At 43.0% G+C, this 23,531-nt stretch overlaps 1 protein-coding gene across 17 annotated transcripts in view; it reads left to right on the forward strand.

Moving 5' to 3' along the window:
• Positions 1-14,777: 14,777 nt before the first annotated feature.
• Positions 14,778-23,531, forward strand: part of ZMYM2 (zinc finger MYM-type containing 2) — a 227,519-nt gene continuing 218,765 nt past the window's right edge. For 2 of the 17 annotated variants that reach the window (XM_039543452.1, XM_039543461.1), the window contains exons 1-2: positions 15,151-15,382; positions 16,313-16,369. The gene's annotated coding sequence lies outside the window, so the exon portion shown is untranslated. Of the gene's footprint in view, positions 14,853-15,133; positions 15,383-15,528; positions 15,613-16,312; positions 16,370-23,531 lie in introns of those variants that run through there. The other 15 variants (XR_005600151.1, XM_039543420.1, XM_039543429.1 and 12 more) reach the window with 11 other exon arrangements.

Here is a 23,531-nt window from a genome sequence, read left to right on the forward strand (position 1 = left end):
TGAGCCTGGGGACCCTGTGGAGCTCCTGAACTCTTGATTGGCTCGTACTTAAAAAACAAACAAAACCCACAAGGAAATTAACAAATTAAAAAAAAATTAAGTTATTTTTCTGTATACTAAGAGCTATTCCAATTAAAACAAAAAAATTATCTAACTAAAAGTATGAAAATGCTGTTTTTGTCTCTTAATTTAAGCTATGGAGGCCCATTTCCTCTTTGACTCCCTGCTCCTCCTTATAATGAAATGTGTATATATTAAATTTAGAAGTATTTGTATTGTATTTATTGTAATTTTGATGATGTTTTTCCCAGTAGTGAAAACCTGGATATAGAACTATAGCAAATTTTGGCTGAGACTCTCTGGAATCCATAATTTCACACAAAGTCTTTGAATCTGATTCTCCACTTACGTACTCTAGTTTTACATCAATGTAACTGTACTTACTTAAATGGAGTCACTCCACATTTGTGCCAGTGTAAATGTGAGGAGGATCAGGCCCTTTGCTTTCGTTTGTTGGCTTAAAATGAGAATGAAAGACTGAGATCCTGGGTCAAGAAAAATGAATGGTTGCATCTTGTATCTGTACATTGTAGATACAACGCATGTACAAAATGAATTGTTTCCTATTAAGTTTATATTCTTTGCAGAATTAAATCATCCCTTGAAACAGAATACCTCACAAAGATAAACAACTCATACTATTCAGCCAACAGAAAACTGGAACCATCAACTAGGAAAAAAATACTGTTATCCCTTTTTAACCCAAGCAGCTAGCCAATATTTGGGGTTTTGTGGGTTGTTTCCATTAGGAGAAGAAATTGATGATAGTCGGGTATTTCTTTAATGAAACCCTATTCTTTACAAAGAATGTACACAAAATCCTGTTTCCTGACCACACTAGGAATCAAACAACACAAGGCAGTTTCTTTGCTCACAGTTCTAAGCCTCTTTCCAGCCAGCAGTCTGCCCCCAAAGCTCTCTTCGTTTTCTCTTAGGACCATTTCACCAGTGATGCTCTTATAACCTCCTGGCTCTCTGCTGGCTTTTTTCACTGCTTCTGTCTGCTTCAGACACACACAGCTCCACACAGAAATTCCTAGCTTGTACTTTTGCATTCAGTCCCCAGGGAAAATCTTCAGACTACATGGCTCAGCTCCTACTCCAGCCTTGCCATGCTGGTGTCTGATTTGAGTGGAGGGCTTCTATTGTTTCAGTTATTACCAACAAAGGGGCATTCAACTGCTCCGTTATTTAGCCTGAATGAAAGGCAACTATCATACCCATCAGTTTCAATGTTTACTGCCCGTAGGTTAAAGACACATTCCCTGAGAACCAGGCAACCTGCAGCACAACAATATTTTAATAGCAAACCTTTAAAATGGGAAATATATAACACTTTCTTACTTGTATACTGCACGATGATTCCAAATAAGTATCCCACCAAACACAGATGATTTTGGCCAACATACTAGTTACATTATGGCCTATGCTTGGCATTGATATTGTAAGTTTGTAAGAATCTTTTATCTTTTAATCTTTCATTTGTAGTGAAACGACTTATTCTGGGGTCTAAATTCTTCCTTCCTCTTCCTCTTCTTGATGTATCACTCACCTCATAGTGACAACTAAATGTATAGCAACAGGGAACTCAAGTGTTCCTTTGGCAGATAGATAACACATCACTGAAATGCCATACAACGTTTTCCTCTCTGTCTTCCTAAGTTCTTGGTTTTATTTAAAACCATATCAGCAGGCCTCTACCAATGATATGCAGAGTAATAAACAATAGTTTAACTGATCAGTTTTATTCATTATCTAACTTAAAGTCAGACAACAAGGGAGACATTGATTACACTTTATAACTGTACCAATGGATTCTTTATCAGAAGTACATATAAGCCTAATGACCCTGTGACCTCTTGGTGCTGACTGTCAGAGGGCATAGAGGCACATAGGGTTCCAGGGCTCCCCATGGTCTGGTCTCTACATAATAGTTTGTGAAAGGGTGTCATGTAAGGTTTCTATTGAAAGCTTGTGTCACACTGATCATCATGTACATATGGATAATATGTAAGGAGTTATGTTAAGATCCACAGAAGAGATCTCTGCCACTTGAAAATAAAGTAACTATGATAAATAGTAAGTTGTCATCCTCTGTGTGGACTAGCCATTAGAGGTACACATTTTGCCAGTGGATTTTACAGCTGTCTGCTGCTAAAAGAGGATTGCTCAACCTCAGAAATCCTGATTCCTATTCCAGATTCTGAGAGGAGTGTGTTTTAGGGATTACAGACCCTTCTTCTTCTGTGCTGCCCAGTCCAATCCCTTCTGCCCCTGCCCCTCCGGCTTGTCCTTGTCCCAGTCTGAGTCTCCCCCTTCCTCTTCCTCCCTCTGCTCCACATCCTAGTCCCACACTAGCAGATCCTGGGCTCCACATCCCAGTCCCCTACCCCTTGACTCCTTGTCCCAGTTCCAGTCCCCCATTGTGATGGGATCCCTGGGGTGCAGCCTGGGACTGTGGGACTGCTGTGCCCCCTTAACTCTCCAGCCTGGGCTGTCTCTCACAACACTTTGCTGGTGACAAGCAGCAAAAACCCCTGCAGATGCTGTGATCACTCAGTACAACAGCACGTGGAGCCCCACACCCAGCTAGATTGCATGAACCCTCCCAGAGCCACTTATGAATCACATAGAGTAAGACACCAGTCAAATCCCCCCAGCTCCCAGCCTTGTATCTCAAGCATATACCGTCTTGCACTGCTCAAGACTAGCAGTTCAAATTTATTAATGGTTCACTACTTCATCAATGGAAAGTGGATATACACCAGCCTTTGTAAACTTGAGCAAACACCCTTACCAAACACTTCAGGCAAACTCACTGGTAAAGATAAACAGTTAAACAAATGTATTGACTACAAAAAGTAGATTTTAAGTAATTATAAGCAGTAAGCAAAATGTCAGAGTTAGTTACCAAAAGAAAATATAAGCACGCAGTCTAAACTCTCAATTCTATTAGACTGAGCAACATTTAGATTAAGCAGTTTTTCTCACCCCACTGGATATTGCACTCCTTAATATACAGGTTTATCCCTTAAACCTGGGCCAGTCTCCAATGTTGGAGTCTTCAGTCTTCTTCTGAGTGTCTTTGTTGCTTGCAGCATAGGTGGGGGCATGAGAAAGGGCAAGCATGTGGCCACTGTGTTCTGTTTTATACCCTTAGTCCATGTGCCTAGAGAACACAAGTCCAGGCATATCTTGTGGGCATTGCTGAGTCCCCAGGCAAGGTTGAGGAATTCCCCTGCTGTGGCCTTATGCAGATGAATCGTTGCATGTGCAGGTGAGTAATTGTAGCTCCTTGTATGCTGGACAATGGCTGGTGATTTCTGTTCAGCACCAACCCGGTGGTATCTGGGCGCTTCCCAAACCAACAGCATATTTTAGTGACAATCATACAACACATTCTCATAACTTCATATGCATTAATGATATATATATTTAGATAGAAAAATGACTTTCAGCAGATCATAGCTTTTCCCCTGATACCTCACACAGCCTGCTTTATACGCAATATCACAATTATATATAAATGAGGAATATGGGGTTAGAGGGAGCTCCACCAAGGTATAGAATGTCACACCCACACCTTGTACCAGTCTCCCCCATTGCCATTCCCTTGCCCCAAGGTCTGGATCTTCACTCCTCTGCATTCCAGACAGGCTTCTTCCTCCTTACTGCCTGGGCACCAGAAGGGGTAGCACTGAGAGCACAGGAGAGACTGTCTCCCTGCTCTCAGTTCCTGTGCCTGGCACCATATCAGCCCTACTTGCCTGGAGGAGCAATTGCAGCCTGGCCTGCAGTCAGGGGCGGCTCCAGGCACCAGCACGCCAAGTGCATGCTTGGGGCAGCAAGCCGCGGGGGGCGCTCTGCCGGTCGCTGTGAGGGCGGCAGGCAGGCTGCCTTACGTGGCATGCCTGCGGAGGGTCCGCTGGTCCCGCAGACCTCCTGCAGGCTGCTGCCGAATTCGCGGGACCAGGGACCTTCCACAGGCAAGCCGCCGAAGGCAGCCTGCCTGCCGTGCTTGGGGCGGCAAAATGCCTAGAGCTGCCCCTGCTTGCAGTCCTAGGTTGAAGCATGCTCAGTAGAGACTGAATCTTTGGAGATTTTAACTGCTCAAAGTCTAACTAGTCTCTACTGAGCATATGCAAACTGAATTTTTTCAGAGACTTATACATTTGCAAAATTTGGGTGAATTTTCACAGGAACAGGAAGAGGCATATCCCCAACACTAGGTCAAGTTATCTGCCAAATGTAAACTCCTGTCTCCAAAGCATGAAGGTCTAGAACTTCTTAATGAAAGAGCTGTATGAATTTTAAATCTCTTTTTTGTCATTAGTACCACCTAAAATATATGATAGTTGTACATATGATTGTCACCCTATCCTCAGTGCTTTATCATATATTGTTAATCTTTTTAGATTGTAAGCACTTTAGGGCACTATGTTTGTATAGTTCCTAGCCCTATGCAAATATCTCTGCTTGGTGTCTCTATATACAACAGCATATAATAAAATAAAAAGCATATGCTTTGTAGACTGCACTATTTTCAGCTGATTTCCAGATGCAATTCATGGTGTTGAATTTCAAGCCTACCTGGCTAGCATAATGGCAGCTTCTCTCTTCCTAGCAATAAAGATTGGCTTAAATGCTCTTGCTAACAGACTTAGCCTCTACATTTATACCTTTGTGTCTGATGGTAGAGGAACTTTTCTCTGGAATTTATTTTCCTCCACTGATCCAACAGAGTCTAAGTTTCATGACCTTCCAAATATGCAGTAAGGCCTATATGTACACTCAGGCCAGTTGTGCACAGCTGAATTTTTGAAATGGTTAAGTGGGATTTTTAAAATTAATTAGTAGACAAATGCTGTCCCAAGTCATCCCCCTTGTGGCTTGCAATGGCCCTACAGGCACTTTGCCTCAGTTTCCTTTTGAGTTCCCCCAGAGCAATCAAGTCACAGCCAAGATCTTTGAAACAATATTTTCCCTCTCCTGGATTTAGTTTATTCAACAGCATTCAGTCCCCTTTCTGCTTACCCCTCAGATTTAAGGTAATTTAAGGTAACGATTTAAGTCCTCCTCCTTGAGACTATGTCATTAAATCCTGGCCTCCCTAGCCCATAACTTGCCCCTCAAGTATAGGGGTTACACAGCTATCCTTCCTGGGACTGTGGGCTGGTTAACTTCTTTCCTCCAGGAGGTGGCTTCAGCAGCTTTCGCTGACTGGACTTGGAGCTCCTTTTGAGTCATCCACCCAGTCACCTGAACACTACCTTAATTCTTACCAGGTGGATTTAGGTATAAAACCCCAAACACCGATCTAGGCTTTCTGGGAGGGAGGGAAGCCTTGCCCCACCCCCTTTATACATTGGCTGATTTCTAGTAGGAATTGTGGCAGAAGTGGATTTTGAGAAGGGATTGGAAGGAGGAAGAGACAGTGATAGCTGTACTGATCAGTTCAGGAAGAACATACCATGAATAAGGATAATGTGGAATAAAATGTTTGTGCGAAAGGTGGTGGACGATGTCATTTTTAGTGGGATAGAAAAGGCTATGGAGTGAGGGAGCAATAAAATACATCAGCAAGTAAAGAAGAAGTGGCAAATTATTGAGAGGCCTTGAAGATAAAGACAAGAAGCTTGAACTTGATTCAGTGATAAAGAGGGAGCCAGGGGAATATTCAAAAGAGGAATGGTCAGAGAAATGAGCACGGAAGTTGATCTTATGAGCTATGTTATGTGTGGGGCAAGTGTGGTGTTGGGGGGGGCCAGTGAGAAGGTAGTTACAATAATCAAGATGGGTGGTTAGAAAGCTGAACAAATTCTAGCTTTCTCGACACAAAACCTAGTTTTCAGTAAAGGAAACATTGTTAACTATTTATAACAGTTATAATATTTTTGATAAAAAGGTGATAAAACTTTCTATTTAAAAATCTCATGAAGAATTTTGAAAAACAGCTCTGTTTCAAGCCCTTCAAAATGAAAACAACTTCAAAATTTCATTTTTTGTGTGATTTTTCTCCCCCAACAAGCTTTAACTATTGTTGATAATTGGCATTCTGGGACCAACCAAAAGAACATTGTGAACCTGATTAACAAAAAGCAGGCAGTACTAGCCCTTCAATTAAAGATACTACCTTCTACCATCTCCTACTAATGTTTTCTCCATTATCCAGCTCTTGTCTTCTCCAGACTGAGCCTTAATCAACTGGCTTTCATTCAAGCCCTGTGTACACAGGGTGACCAGATGTTCCAATATTAGGGCTTTGTCTTGTATAGGCAACTATTACCCTCCGCTCCTGTCCTGATTTTTCACATTTGCTATCTGGCACAGGTGCTGGGTTCTTCCGGGCCCTGGGAGAGCTCAACCCACCTGCTCTGCCCCAGACCCTGCCCCCACCCCTTCTCCCAAGCCCTCACCCCAGCTCCACCTCTTCCTGCCCAGTTCCACCCCCTCCCCTCAGCGTATCCTGTCCACTGCTCCCCCTCCCCCCAGGGCCTCCTGCACACCGTGGAACAGCTGATTGTTGCGGCAGGAGGTCCTGGGAGGGAGAGGGAGGAATTGATTGGCCGAGCCGCCAGTGGGTGCCAGGTGCTGGGAGAAGTGGGGGAGCTGGCTGCCAGTGGGTACTAAGCCTCCACTAATTTTTTTCCATGGGTCCACTTCTGGGACCGACGTCACTGGCCAATTGCGCTAGCCCGCAGGGCCCCCCAAAGCATGGGGCCCAGAGGGCTCGTGTGCACCTAGCAGCCCTGCGGCCTGCCACAGTAGTGGTGATGGCTGGGTCCCCCTGGCCCTTTTAAATCACCCAGCCCCCTTGGCAATTGTGTACAACAGGCACTGTGAAAGTCAAAACATAGCACAATCTAGGTTTAAGGAAAATAAATGTTCAATATTATCACCATACTGATGTCACTGCCTCTCTTTCCTTGCAGCACTGAACTGAGAAACACTTAAGAAGATACAGTCTTTACTCTGTGAATCTTACAGCCTGATGTAGAAAGAAACAAGAGTGAAAGCAAACAGCATTTTAGAGAATCATCAAGGAAAACCTAGGACGAAATGGGATTTTAAAAAGATCAAGGAGCTCACTTTGTACACAGGAAGAAGGAGGCTGTTCCAAGGCTAGGGAACTGTATGAAGAAGATAGTGGGCAAATGAGTTAAATGGAGTACATGGAGGTTGGAGTGGGGAAAAAAGTGGTTACTCTATACTAGCACCTTTCTCAATCCGAGAATCTGCACACAGTCCCAGAAGATATGGATGTTTCTGCTAAACTAACCAACAATTAAACAGTTAATATTAATTTTTTATCAAGAGACTTCAGAGTCACCATGCTGTTGAGCTGAATAAGAGCATTTCACACCTGTCTTAGATCTATTGGCCCGGAATCTTTTTTCATTTATATTAGTTTTACACTGGTATGACTCCATTGACTTAAATTAAGTTGCCGTACTTATGATTTTACATTTGTGTAATGAGTCACAAACTCATTGTTTCTGTCTATCTGAAAACTCAATCGGATAGTCCTGTATTTGTTTTATATTTTGATCTGTTGCAATCATAAGGTTCAGAAACTTCATTTCTTTTAAACTAAAGCATAACTTCTGCAGCAGCTGATGAGGTCAAATGAAAAATGCTGGTACTGTGTACTACTGCATACAAACTCAATCTGACCTGGGGGAGCCCTAAGGAGAGGGAATTGGTCAGAACAAAGGGGGAAAGAGGGGGGAATTAGATGAAATGTGGGCAGTGATGTAACAGTGCAGAGCATTGAAATTTAGCCTCAGAAGCTTGAACTTGAAGCAGAACAGGAGAGTAAACCATAGATACAAGGAAGGGAAAGGGAATATGATTAGAGTGACAGGATAGGAAGATAACTTTAGCATCAGTGTTTTAGATAGACTGGAGAGAGAAGGCAGAGGTAGGGAGACCAGAGAAGAGAAGGTTGCAATAACCAAGGTAAGAGTTGACCAGGATTTCAGTAGTTGGGACACCGAGAAAGTATACTCCAGTTTGCATTTTATTATTACCATTTTATAGTAGTATCTCTTTATTAGTGCCATTTCTGTTATCAATTTCTTCCATTTTCAACGAGGACTACAAGACTTGTCCAACAAACAAAAAAGAAAAGAAGAAAGGAAAAGGTAACAAAACAAAAAAAGTTTGCATTTTGATTCTATTTCACAAGTAAATGTAATTTTGACCAATGCATAACTGAATAGAAATTATTTAAGAATATTGGATAGGTGTTGCAATATTAGCCTAGACAATATCAGAATATGTACAGTTGCCTTCTTTGAGAAAGGTGTGTATGTTTGGAACTACAGTTTCTAACACACACTTTTCCAAAATTGAAATATGGGATGTAGTACAAGGTTATTTAAAGGCATATTATACCATGTAATGTATAGTAACCTACTATAGAGTGCATAATGTCACATTATATGATGTTTTGAGAGATCATTTTTGGTTAAATAAGACACATGCAATGAAAACACTTGAATGTAATATATATTTGGATACATATTAATTTGTTTATAAATATCATGAAATATATATGTAGCTTAAAACTAGGCTTGGCATAATTCATTTTTAATGTGTTTGACAGATAATATTGATATTCATTTTTAAGCATTTTTCTCAATTGGTATTTAGTTAAATTTTCACAGTTGCGGGAAGTTATGGTGGGGTTAGACAATGTGTGTAGTCAGATGATAATTATTTAATGACAGTAGAAGCTGAGATTCAAAAAGTTAAAGATTTGTAACCATTAAAACAGAAATTGTCAATGTCAAATGTCAAAATATATGAAGTAAAGACCGTATATACTCGTTCATACGCCAAATATTTTTGGTAAAAAAGTGACGCATCAAAGAGCGGGGGTTGGCTTATAAACAGGTCTACACCAAAATTTGATGATTTTAAACTCTATGGAATAATTGAATTGAATATCTAATACATTGTCGTTTTGTTTACCTGGAGCGTCTGCAGGCATGGAGCCCCGCAGCTCCCTGTGGCTGCAGTTCACTCTTCCCAGCCACTTCCCGCAGCTCCCATTGGCTGAGGGGCTCCATGCCTGTGAACGCTCCAGGTAAACAAAACATCCCGATCTGCCAGCGGCTTACCCTGACGGGCTGGGAGCCAGTTTTCCAACCCCTGAAATATAGGGTCGGCTCATGAAAGGATCATACAGTTTTTGCTATTTTTACTTATCCATCTTGGGGGGTTGGCTTATAAATGAACGGGCTAATGAACAAGTATATACATCGTCTTAAATCAAACTCTAATAAGTTTTCAAGCAGCATTTTTCTTACTTTGCCTATCTGTAAATTTCTGTTACTATCAATGGAAATATATTTTTGTCAATTTGTGAATGTATGGTGAAATTGATGTTTATCAACATTTACTGATAAAAATCTAATCCTTACAGGCCTACTTAAAACTCATAATGAAAAATACAGGTAATGTATTGTTGAAAGCAATTTCAATTTTTTTCAAGATTGTGTTAGTGCCCAGAGACCCCAATCAGGATTGGGGGCCTATTGCTTTAGGTACTGTGTAAATACATACAAACATAAGATGCCTGTCATGAAGAGTTTAAGTCTAAAAAACAGCTCAAAGGCGTAGTGCAGCTCAATTAAACAGAGAAGGGTAGAGGAAATGATTACAGCATACAAACAAAGTGATTAAGGTGTGATGGGCCCATATTGTTAATTGTGTATGTGATGGGTTGCCCCACCTTAAGGTGCCACCTGATGTACAAGGATACCACTGAGCCCGCCTGTTCCGCCAGCCTGGGCCCCTTTTGCTCTGTCTTGCTGAGACAGGCTCTTAAGTCTCCTCTAGCACACACACAGGCAGGGCCACACCCAGCTGCAGAAAGACACAGACACTGAGATCAGCTCTGGGAAGACTCAGCTTAAGGGATTTGCCCCAGCACTCAGGTGCTCACCTTCCTTGGAGTGCAGATCCAAAGGTATATTGTCTTGCATTGTATAGAAAGATGTGCACAGCGCAAGCTCATAAAAATTCACCCTCTCCCTCAATGTGAAGAAAGATATGCACAGCTTCTTGCCCCCACCCCCCACCAGATACGGATTGCACAAACTGGGTTTAATAATAAACAAAAACAAGTTTATTAACTATAAAAGGTAGATTTTAAGTGATTATAAGGCAGTGGTGGGCAACCTGCGGCCCACAGGCCACACACGGCCCATCAGGGTAATCCGCTGGCGGGCCACGAGACAGCATTTACAATGACCGTCCGCAGCTCCCAGTGGCCACAGTTCGCGGCCGCCCGGTTTATAGTTTATTTATTATTATCATTAATTGCAGTAACACCTTTTTCTTCTTCTTCGAGTGACATCTCCAATGTGGAGGTTGTCAACCACCACCTTCCATCTTTTGCTGTTGCGAGAGGCACAGCATTGTAAAACTTCCACTCTTCTTTGGATACCAGCCCATCTGGCCATTTTTCCGATATAGCAGGCTTTCTTCCTCTGTGATCTTGCCTGACAGTCTGAGTGCTGGAATCAAGTCGCTCTGCGATTGATGATCAGTGTGTTCACAGAAATATGTTATTCTCCTACCTAGGATCTCAAGTAATTGTGCTATTTTTAAATTAATCCTTCTCATAATCTCATCTATAGTTCTGGTTATTCGGCTATATTATTTTTCCAATTTTCCAGTAATCGATTGTATACAGGATGCCTGGTCACCCACATCAGTGCACCCAGTACTCCATTTTACACTGTCTTGCCTGGGTACAAGGAAGTGCCGATTGCTAGTCAGATTGCAAGTCTTCTTTGCAAGTTTAATTATACTGTACAACTTTCCATGTCAGGTTGTACTAGTGGGTAGTTTCACAGGGAGGCCCCCAAATATCTTCTATGAGCAAATGTCATTGACCCGCTGGGGATCATCAGCCTTTCCAGAATCCCTTCTGGTAGGTCAATTGCATGCCACTTTGGTTAGGATTGGCTGCAGGCTTATTTAATTGCAGCCTACACTTGTCATGTCCAGTACTGTGTTTGGGCTTAGCAGTACTGCATCAGATTGTCTGCAATTGCTTATTTGACCTGTCTCCCTGGTTATATTGCAGATAGCCTTCATAGCTGAAGGCTGTTCCACTATCTGCAACCATGGTTATGTTCAGTGGTAGATGCTGCTGCCCCTTGGAATAATTACCCAGGGCACCTAGGGAACCAAATCATAAACCTGTACCCCATTGTGCTAGGCACTGCATGAACACACAAAAAAAGACTGTTCCAGTCCAAAGGAATTTATAAGCTTCTGTTTCTTCTTTCTTTCTTTGTTTTTATGTATATATGTATGTATTTATGTACTTAGTATAGGATGGGGTTAGGCTGAGGAATGGCAGGAGTTGAGTAAATTGGAGCAAGAAAGTGGGATAAAATAAGGAAGGGAAAAAGAAACTGAGGAAGGAGAAATGGAAATGAGTAAAGGAAATAAGGAGAGGAAGGAGAGAATGGAAGCAAGGATAGTGAGACTGGAAACAGAGGGATTGTGAGGGAGATAGACAGGAAAAGAGGAAAAACAATGACTTAGCACACAGAAAAGAATTATTTTTGTTACCAATTGTACAAGGGGCCAGATTCTATTTTCACTCACACTAGTCAGAGTATGCTTTATTTGGGTTCCAGACAGATGCTTTTCCAAGCCAGCCTTCAAATCAATTGTAATAAATTGTAGGATTGAAGTCTATGTAGTTTAAAACTGCCTGTTCCCTACCACTTTCCAACTGTTAACATATGCCAAATAGTGGTAGACACTTATTTTATCCAAATATTCCCTCTTCCTCCTTGAAAATGGTCATAGTTCTAGGCTCTGGGCCAGATTCTGTCCTCAGTTACAGTGTTATATATCCTGACAGTGTTTAGGGTGAAGAGGGAGTCATTGAATAAATAGAATATTCACTTTCTAATTCTGGAAAAAGAGTCTAACCATTCGTTCACATGTGTGAACACTTGGGAATGTTGGCGGTAGTAGGAGGAAGCTTTAAACTACATACATTCCAATCCCACAATTTATTACACCTGATTTGAAGCTGTCTTGATAAACTAGTCAGGATTCCTGTGAAAGCCTAAACCCTTTAAAAAATATGTCAAATATCTGATTTTGCCTTCTCAGTGAAAATACATTGGCCTTCTAGTTGCCACACTTTTACTTCATGAGACATAGAAGGATATCACTCTTTACATATGTCATTACTTATACTATTGGTTCAGCTTTGATGAATTTATCTACTTCCAGTCAATAAATTAGAACTTTTGTAGTGACGCTGCTAACATCAGACCTGTCCATGAGCACTGTAGTGTTGAGAGTATAAATAAATCAGTTTCACATTCATGGTATTTATGCAGATATACACCCTTTTTTTTTTTTTAGGGTTTTTTTTTTTTTTTTTTAGTTTTTGAGCGAGAGCAAGTGCTTTCAAACCATAAGATGGAATTGATTAATTTTAACGGTATTTTTGAATAAGGTCAGCCTCCCCATGGATCTGTGGATGACAAGACAGATAAAATGCGATACAACAATGCTTGAATTGGGAAGTATAGGTGTCTATGCCAGACCTTCACTTTTCACTGCTGTCAGTTGAAAAAATAATTAAAAGATAATTGGTATATGCCATAACTTTTTTTCCAAGTTTGAGTAATGAGACAGTTAATTTAAAGCTAGGATTTGTGATCCTTGATTTGTGATCTTTTAGTGGAATTACGATTAGCAAAACTCCAGTAGAAAATACATACATTTCTAAAATTGCAAGCACAAATGTTCAAATTTAAACATAAACTTTACATTCTGGTGTCCTAGTGATAATGATCTGTACTAATGTGTGAGGGACCCACGTGCCATTGCTAGTTCAGATCTCTTGTTGGGACTTTGTAGAGGCAGAGTGCTCAGTGCTTACTCTTTTGACTGATTAAATAGAATTACGGATTCCATCTACAAATCCTGATTCAGAAAAGCACTAAAGGACATACTGAAGTCCATCCCTATTCAAAAAAAGCATTTAAAATCACGTTTAAGTCCCATTGACGTCAATAAGACTTAAACACATACTTAAAGTTAAGCATGTACTTAAGCACAGTTCCAGAATAAAGATGTTTTAATTAACGGAGACCAGAGTCATGTTTATCCTCTGCAACTAGAAGGGTGGCCAAAGTATGCAGACCATTGAGGATAAATTTGTTTTGATTCTCAGATACAGAGAACCCATAAAACAAAGAAAACAAAACCAAACACTAAATGTAGAAATGGTAGAATATAATTTTTTTTGTTTAATCTTAAACATTTCTCTGGTTTGTATGTATTTATTTAGCTGAACATTTTTCTGTTTTGGTTCAAACTATTTACAATACAAACTCAAAAGAATCCCTCACTGTGGATGGTGATTAACATAATTAAAAATGTCATCTTTTCATAGTCATTGAGTTAGACCTTTTTCATTATCACTTCATTTCTTTCTTGCATCCGACACAAAAATGGCATGTACAGTATGACATCTAGGTGCTGTTAACCATAGGACACGTTGTCCCCCATAGCAACAGGTGTTCTCGTCTTTCCAGGGCATCTATAGCTAGGGTGAAGTGTGCTAATCATTCTTTCTTACCACCACCATATAGTAATGGTGTCACAAAAGTGTTTGGCTTGGGCTGTTGACTTCAGCCTGAGTCTCAGGGTGGGGCTGTTGGTCGGAAGGAATTAGTTGTAGTGAGCCAAAAGAAGCATTAATATTTCTAGTCTATCTCCCACATGAAAATGATTAGCCCAACACACTAAGGGCACGCAGGAGAAGAGCCCAGCCCTTCAGTCACTTCTGCTCCTTCTCACCTCCGCACATTACCCGCCCAGATGCCCTGGCATTTGTGGTTGCCCTGCGCGATGCTTGCAGAGGTGGGATGGAAGTGAGGCAAGCAGCTGGACTGACTCGTGCTCCTTACACAGGCATGAGGCTCTCTCCGGGGTTGTACTGCACAGTGTGGTTGACATGAATTGACGCAGGGTGGAGAGGGATGGTGTTTGCTTCCTTTCTTGGCAGGGGGGGAGCAGTTCAGGAGAAAGAGCTGGATTAACTAGCAGTGCGAGAGGCTGAGCTCTCCAGGTCCTCGAAGAAGCGGGCGAGTCCCATGGCTAGAAAGGGGGAAGCAGCCGCGCAAAGGAAGTGTGCAGCCTCCATTTTGGCAGAGGGAGCGAGGAGAGCCTGGCTCTCGGGGTCTTGCCGCCTTTGCCGCTCTGAGCCCCGCGGACCACCCCAGGGCATTGCCTGGGGCGCCCTGCGTGTGTCACTGCAAGGCAGAGGCGCTTCCAACTGGCCCCTATCTGAGCCTCAGCTTGGCTTGAATTGGTCCCAAGTTCCCCGCAGCAGCTTCCGACAAAATGGAGGACGTTACCACCACTACCACCACCACCAGCAGCTTCTCCAGGAGCCATGGCGGCTGCTGACATGGCTCCCTCCCACAGCGTGGATGGGAGTCCTTAGTGGAGGAGGCGAGGAGACTCCTGAGTGGGACGTGGGTGTGGAGAGTCTCTGCCCCGGGGGAGGGGACTGTGCGTTCTCTCGCTCTTCTGTGGGGGAGGGTTTCCATTAGCCACACTCTGTCCTTCATGGAAATGGCTCCAGCCCAGGTTCATAGCCCTGCCGGGGGGCGGGGCCCAACCTATAAGAAACTGTGGACGAGCTGTGCCTGCCCTGCCCTTGGCGAGCATGGGGTGATTACCCCCGCCCACGACTGGGGCTGTTGCCCATAAGGACTCTGCACAAGGATGGGGTAGGGTAATACACTGTACTCTCCCCACCCCAACAGTTGTCTGGATGAGTGTGGCCAGTTTTGCACCCAAACTTCTGCAAGTTACTGTCAAACAGCTACACTGGGAACTGGAGCAGAGCCCCCATCGCTTCCCAGACCCAATACCCGGGTATTAGAACTGCTGCTGCTGGTGGGCAATGAAATTCGGGTTTCTCTAACCTGATGGATCAAAGTGGGAAGAACTGTGGGCGTGGTTAGAAGAATGATTGGCAGCTTTTAGACCCAATCTGCTGCAGGATGCTTTGATGGACGGACGGTCCGTCCAATAGGTTTGCCTACCGCTTAAGCTCATCCTCTGTGGGAGCCAATGGGCGGGTTAGGGAGGCCGTTCTTCCCCAAGCTCGGTTGGCCCTGCTCCTCCTTCCCCTCGCTAGCAGCTGCGCTTAGCCCGGGACTGGACCGAGTTAGAGTTGAGGCGGCGGAGGAGTAGCGCGGAGTGCGTGTGATCGGGGGGAGGGGGAGACCCGAGCCTGTGAGCGGTGGGGAGCTGGGTAAGGTGGGGATGGGGAATGCCGCACCCTAGGGGCGGACAGGGGGGCAGCTGGAGGCTCAGAGCTGCCCCTAGGGCGGGGATGGGAGGGGAGCCGCCGTGCCTCACCTCACAGCCACCCGGGCTAAGTGCCCCACTGTGGCGTCACTGCTGCCGCCTCTCGTCACAGAGCGGAGCGGGTTGGACTGGGGCAGCCCCAGTGACAATCTCGGTGTGGTGGCGGCGAAGGGGGTAAACCGGAGGCGGGCTGGGGCAGAACCGGGGGCGCAGGGGCATTTGGGGGGAGGGGTGTTTCAGTTTTAGCGCCTCCTATTTTAACTCGCTCCCTCCCCCTCCGGGCCCTCGGCTGTTGTTGTGCCCCACTTCCTCGCCCCCTCCCGCCCGCGGGTGTCTCCCTCCCTTGCCCGGCGCTGCGCTCCGCGGATCCTGCTGCCGCCGCCGCTGCTCCCCTCCCGTATTGTTTGGCTGGGTGTCTCTAATGGCGGACAGGAGGCGGCAGTGCTGCTGGCCGACTGCAGGGGGGCAAACCCGAGACCCGGGGCAACTGCTTAGGGAGCGTGCGGGGCGCAAGGGCGTTATTCCAGCACAGAGGGGTGGCTACTGAGGGCTCTGTGCCCCCAGCGGCAGGGGGCTCCGCTGAGGGGCTGTTTGGGCAAGTTAGCAGATAATAAGCCCTCTTCTGCTGCTGGGCTGTCTCTTACTTGCACCTTCCCAGGAAAGGCCCCGGGGCAGATCCGTGCAATCCTTCTTCAGCGGAGAGCTGGATGTCTCTTTGGGGCGATACCCCATAACCCACTGGGAAGGCCATGTGTAGGAGTGGGGGGTAAGGGAAGTAGCGGGCAATGCAGGTAATACCTGCCCAGGCAAAGGGGAAGCTGCTGACTCCCCCGCCTCCCCAGGCCGCATGCTAACCCCCATGCCTTTCCCCTAGGCTCCAGCCCAGTTTGGTGCAGCCTTGGCAGAGACCAGAAAGGAGAGGAGCTCCATTGTGAGTGATATTTATGTATCTATTTCTGCCTCAAGTAGCCCTATCTTTGGGGAGGGGTCAATCCCCTTCTCCGTTGTGGTGTGGGGATCGGGGTAAGAGGAGGAGCGTCCGGGATAGGGTGGGGGAGATGCCTGGGTGCAGCAGCTGCTTCCCTGGGGCGAAGCCCCTGTAATGGCTGTGAGACGGCTCCTCCTCGGGGTGGGCGCTGCTGCTGCAGGCATCGCTCCTGCAATACCAACTCCAGCAAGCAGACGACGGGCTCCTGCCGCTCTCACGTTACTCAGCTGGGGTGGGGGGAGGGCATGTTTCGGCTGCCCTCTAGAGTTTTAGATTGTACATTAAAATACACAACGTGACACATTTAGCCATCTTTAATTTTATATCTTTCCTGTAACCTGCCTGTAGGAGTACGGGGGAAGGCAGAGATCTAAACTAATCCAGTAATTCGCAGAGCCTATTCCAGTGTCTGGCCTTTGTGTAGTTGGATCAGTTCTTGTTGCCTGCGGGTTTGCTTGGGTGATTCTGTCGGGTGCCATTGGGGTTTCACGTGTCACAGCAAGGTTCCCGTGTTAAGCAACCATCTGTCTTGCTCTTTCCCCAAAACCGCTGAGGTCACCTGAGAAACCCACACCTTGTCACTGATCCGTTTCAGTGTCGTATCGGTATGGGATTTTCGAAGCAGATTGTGTTCTCTGTTAGGTGTTAGCTCACCCAAGGAGAGACGACTATTGATCCCTTTTCACTTAGGTTCTGGTTTGTCGCAGGTTTGCACCTTTTTACTAATGTTCTTTTCTGCACCCTGTGGAATCACGAATTCCAAAATTACAAAGTAGCGCAGTGGAGCCGAAAGTAATATTAGTATCTATAGACACAATGTATTTTGAGAGCTCACGAGTCTGGATGCTGTCGGTGTTGTCGGTCCCCACTAGAGGCCGCTGCAACGATCTATTGATTGCACTGAAACATCTCGTTAACAAACGTGCTGGAGGCAGAACAAAACAAGAAGTCAGTACATACTTTGGGCAGTAAATTCGATTTTGTGTAGAAGTATTCCGAATCTGAAAATATTCCTAAACATTTACATCTTGTTTGATATCTTAATATTACAGAGCATAGTCAAAGAAAGTAAAAAGAAAGTTCTTTTCCAGTAGCATTGGACAATGACTACGTTGCACTTTTTATTATGTACATAGATACAGAGACTAGGTGGCTCCCTAAATAAATCCACAGCTCTAATTCTCTGGCATTCATGTTTGGATTTATTCTGAAATTCTAAAATGAGCAGTAACACTGACCATTAGAACTCACACAGCCTCTAACTATTAAAGAGCTTGTTCTAATATAATCTCTGATTTGTTGCAGTACCTTATTTTTATTTTTTGTTTGTATTCTGCCTGTGGTATAAGGCTACCTTCCAGCCTCAGCTCTTTATATATTCCAGCATAATAACTATTGTAGAGTTTGTCTGTAGTACATATTGCTGTAATATCTAAGTTCTGAGTAACATAACTTATGTCAGCATTGCAGAATTCTACTAGTTTTCTCACTCAGGGCAAGTAACCTTTTTTAGAATGAGTGAGTAAACATAATTAGGTTGATTTATCATCATAATCATCACTACCACTATCACAATGGCAAAGGGAAGGCAAGTAGATTATTGTGCCTGGACTAGTACATTTTCATGACCGTCTTGCATGGCCGCCTGCTAGAAGACAAGAATAGCTTTATGCAATACTCTTTCTGTATAAAAGTATAGATAAGAACCAAACATCTTGAACCATCATGGTGTTCTAAAGGCAGATGTATAGAGCAAATCCCTTTTTATAAAGCCTCTATTTAACCGTATTAATAAACTAAGTCACTTTTAATTCTTCATTGATCCAAAATCTTTTGTTCCATTCTACTGTTGCTTTTTCTTTGGAATAAAATGTTGTGAGGGATTGTTTTGACAAGTATATAAAAAACAAAGTTAATGTGAAATTCTGTATCTTCTATGAATTGAGCTTGTGCAGAGCACACGTGAAGGCGTATGGGACCAAGGTCTCAGTTGATTTTTTTTTTCCAACTCTTTTAGTAGATTTTGTTGACTCGATCTTGGCTATTTGTTGTGCCTTGTCCAGCACTACCATTTTTACATTGCTGTGGCATCTTTCATCCTCAAAACTTTGTATTGTACAGAGAACTACTGAAATCTATCTTACATCTTTTATGATGGATGGCAAACAGACACAGTGGATAATAGGGGAAATGGGAAATTTGATCAAGGACATTAGGGCCAGTACTGCTACTAATGAAAAATGCCACAAAATCTTTGACACTTGTGCAGAGTAGGCATTTTATGTTAGATTTTCTTCCAAAAGTCCCGTTTTCCTCAAATGGCAATGAATTCTATCTAAAGTACCCTAGAATGATAAAGGGTTGTGGTGCAGGCAGCCTAGTCGGATCAAACCTGTTGGGGAGAGAACTTGTCTCGTCCAGGAAGCTGGATAAAAACTTGTTTAATGTAGACCTTATAACTGTGTGTTTAGAGTCTTCTTGGCTAGCAGAGTTCAGTTTTGTTTCCTGTCAAAAGCAGTTCACTGCAACTTGTTTTATTATTAAAGCCACATTTTTGCCTCAGTGATTTAGGTTATGTCTACACTAGCACTTGTGTCAGCAAAACTTTTGTTGCTCAGGAGTGTGAAAAAACATCACCATGAGCTACATAAAGTTTTCCTGGCATAAGCACTCGTGCACAGCGCTCTGTTGGTTGGAGACACTCTCCTGCCGACATAGTTACTGCCGCTCGTTGAGCTGGGTTTATTATGTCGATGTAATATCGCTGTGCCACTGTAAGCTTGTAAGTGTAGACATGGCCTTAGTCATGTTGCCTTCCTGGAGCCTGTGACTTAGTAGCTTTCTTATGGATGGGAGACTAAGTTCTCTTTGAACTCTGTTCCTTACTGCATGTAGGCTGCCTGCTAGTCACAAATGTTGCTGAAAGTGGAAATTAGTATGTCTTTCTGTATTGTTGGTTTCTTGTCCTTTGTGCTCTTTGTGCAGGACCAAAGCTCATTTCCTAGTCACTTGAGTTCTAATACTATTAGGAGAAATCTTTCACCTGAAAGAAGTTAAGAAATGGGCTAGGAATATAAAGACACTTATGGTGTATAGTTAACTTTTATGTCCCTTTTCACTTGGTACCTTGATATATTGATTAAACTCAACTTGCATGTACTTAAATAGTGATTTTGTGCAGTTTAAGGCCTCTTCTAGTCTCTGGAAGTGATCAGTTACAAGACAAAACTTAATTAATCTGTGAAACTCAGTGCCACTAGATATCACTGAGTCCAAGAGCTTTATAGGATTATATCCAGTTACATGATAGGATTAAATTTTTAAAAAAGAAAGGATAAAAACTTAATGCTTCAGGACTTAACTCTTGTCAGTTAGTGATTGTCTTAAGAGACTTCTTATAGACCATTATTTCATAATTGTCCACTACAGGGTTTCTTGCGTCTTCCTCTGAAGCATTTGGTACTGGTCATGGACACAATAGTGGTTTAGGTGAATCACTGTTCTTATCCAATATGGCAGTTTCTGTGGTCATGAAACAACCAGGCTGCTTTCTGCCAGGTATCTAATTTGGGGCTCTTGTTGACAGCCTAACTTGTACTGGTGTTTGTTCAAATTATTTTAACTGGGAAATGTTTACAAAGTTACTTCTGTTAATGTTTATAATTTAGGTTGTGAAAGTCTTACTAATTCAACATATCCAAAATGAATCAAGGTCATTCAATTCTGTACTCCAAATGAGCATTTTCAGACTGATGCATAGTCTGTACAGACTTGACACTAAAACCCATTTGAAGTAGAATCTTGTGTGGGTGATAGCTCCAAAGTGTGTGTGTGTGGTGTGTTTTTTGTTTTTTTTTGTTTTTTTTAAATGTTTAAACTCCCTTCTGTCCCCATCCTGCACCCAGTCACACTGAATGATTATTTAATGATGATCTCATGCTTTGGGTGGTAGTCTCACTTCAAAATTTACATTCAAGATTTTCAGTAACTTAAATTTAAATCTTCCTTTGCTATTGCACTTCAGGTGTGCACTGTTTTAAATCTCTAGAACATTCAGCATTTAAGTGTATTGCCTTTTCATAGAATGCTTAACATATTTTTGCAGACTGATTTATTGCAAGAAACTACATACATGGAATATATATTTGTTCATTTAAATAAATGTCGCACTCCTTCATTTTTGTCCATCCTGAAAAAGCTTTATTGTTGGGTTACCTGGAAAAATTTTTTTTTATTGCGATTGCACCAAAGGTGCTAATCCGGGCTGGAGCCCCGTAGTATGACAGGTGCAATACAGGTATCTAGAAAGACATGGTCCCTGCCGCAAAGGATTTATCTTTTCTCATTAGCATGAGAAGTGACAAATGAATGTGGAAAAACAATGTTACCCCCTTTTTTTCCTTCCCCAGTCTTGGATATTATGTGAATTAGCTATGTGCACATTTTAACAATACCAAATCACTTAAAAGTATTGTCCTTCTGCTCTGTTCCCACCTGACTTAGTTGTCATTAGTTGGACCAGAAGTAGGTCATTAGAAGAGGGTAGTGGCCTTACATTAGTTTAGTGAGGGCATTCTATTTGCATGAGGCATCATAGTGGAAAGCATGAAGATGGCTGTCAGAAAAGGTCAAACTGGCATTTGAGGTTGGCATAATTGTGGCAGAGCAGAAAGGATGGGGGAAAGTTGATAGTTATAATTACGGTTGCAACAGCATACTGAGGCATAAATTGAACCATCTGCCATCTCTCTTCCCTCCCTCCTTCCCCTTCCAATTAAAAAAAAAAAAAAAGGTGCAAGCTGGAGTTGCATGCTGGGAAGGATTTCTTTGATTTGTATAATTTGGGTGTACATTGCCACCATGGTAATGAATGCTATATACATGCCTATTAAAAAATTACTATGCTAACTTCACATACCTTTTACCTCAGTTCAGGATCAATTTTCATAGCGTTTAAGGCCAGAAAGGACCAACGGATCATCTAGTCTGACCTGTATATCACAGGCCAACAGCACCACCCAGCAACTGCTTAAATTAGATCAAAGTATTACAACTCACAAAGACTAGACTTATGTGTCACAGGCAGAGAATAGCGGGGCCCAAGGTACTCCAGTGCCTGAGGCCTAAGGTACCCCAGTGCCTGAGGCCCTGCAACGGCAGGGAAATTATTGTTAGATATACCCAGGTAATCCTGGCAAGTGATCACGATCCATGCACTGCAGAGAAAGGGGATCACAATCCAGTTCACTGCCAGTGTGACCTGGGGCAATATTTCTTCCCGACCCTACATATGGCAATCAGCTAGACCCTGAGCATGTGGGCAAGAGCCAAGTACCTGAGAGAGAATGCTCTGTGCCACTTCTTAGCCGTGGTACACCCTGCCCAATGTCCCAGCTCCAGCTGTGGCCATCCCTGATGCTTTAGAGGAAGGAGACCAAAAAAACCTCTCCCCGCCCCCAAATACATTGGGGTGCGTGTGTGTGTGTGTTTTGCAGGCTATCCCTTCCTGACCTCTGCAGCTGGCCTGCTGAAATCCTGAAGTGAGCCCCAGGGCTGCTGAGTCATACCTTTTATCACAAGCAACCCCATCATACAATCACTCCTATAAATATGTCCACTCTCTTAAAAAGTTGTTCCCCTCCCCTCCCCCCCATTGGTAGCCTGTTCCAGAATCTCACCCCTTTGATGATTAGAAACTGTCTTCTAATTTCCAGCCTGAATTTGTTCATGGACAATTATATCCATTTGTTCTTGTGTCAGTACTGTCGTTTAGCTTAAATAGGTCTTCACCCTCCCTGGTATTTATCCCCTGATGTATTTATAGAGAGTAATCATATCACCTCTCTGACTTCTTTTTTGCTAGACTAAAAAGGCCAAGCTGTTCCATTCTCTCATAAAATACGCCCTCCATTCCCCTGATGATTCTAATAGTTCTCTATACCTGTTCCAGTTTGAATTAATCTTTCTTGAACATGGGTGACCATAATTGTATACAGTATTCCAGATGAGGTCTTATGATGCATTGTACAATTGCATTAATACTACTTTATCTCTACTGGAAATGCCTCATCTGCTGCATCCTAGGATCATGTTTGCCTCTTTTGCAACTGCATCACAATGGTGGCTCATAATCATCCTCTGATCAACCCACGCACTCTGGTTTCTCTCATCCTCTGTCACTTCCAGATGATAAGCCCCCAGCTTGTAGCAGAAATTCTTATTATTAGGTTCTAAGTGCATGACCTTGCACTTTGTGCTATTGAATTGCATTCCATTTCTGTCACTTCAGTCTTCAAGGTCATTCAGATCTTCCTGTATAACATTCTGATCCTCCTTTATATTGATGATGCCTCCCTACTGTGTGTCATCAGCAAATTTCATTAGCACATTCCTACTTCTTGTGCCAAGGTCATTTATAAAAATATTGAATAAGATTAGTTCCAAGACCGATGCTTAAGGAACTCCACTAGTAACCTCCATCCAGTCTAGTAGTTCATCTTTCAGTACAACCCTTTGCCTTCTCCCCTTTAGTCAGTTCCTTATCTACCTTACAATTTTTGTACTGATACCCATCTCCCCTAATTTAGCTAATAATTTCACTGTGATAGCATGTGAAAAGCTTTACTGAGGTCCAAGTATATTAAATCTAATGCTCTTCCCTTAACTATAAAAATAATTTATTTTCTTAAAGAAGGAAATCCGGTTAGTCTGGCATGATCTACCTTTGGTGGTAAACTCATATTCATTAGATTTATTTCCCTCCATGAATTTAATTATTCTTTCCTTCACAGTTTTAAAGCCTCACATACTATGGAGGTCAGACTAACAGGTCTGAAACTGCCTGAATCACTTTTTTTCCCTTTTTTGAACATCGGTATGATATTTGTTGTTCTCCAGCATATGGTACTTCCCCTGAATAGCTATTTATTAAAAATCCTTGATACAGGAGTAGCAATCTCATGTGCCTGTTCTTTCAGGATTCTGGGATGGAAATGATCTGGTCCTCCCAGTTTGAGCGCATCAAGCTTCTAAAGCTTTTCTTCCACCTTAGATGTGATAATTTCCATATCTAGACACTCATTTCTATTAGCTGTACTGCCTTAAT

Source organism: Mauremys reevesii, linkage group 1, assembly GCF_016161935.1.
Source record: "Mauremys reevesii isolate NIE-2019 linkage group 1, ASM1616193v1, whole genome shotgun sequence".
NCBI classification, from domain to species: domain Eukaryota; kingdom Metazoa; phylum Chordata; order Testudines; family Geoemydidae; genus Mauremys; species Mauremys reevesii.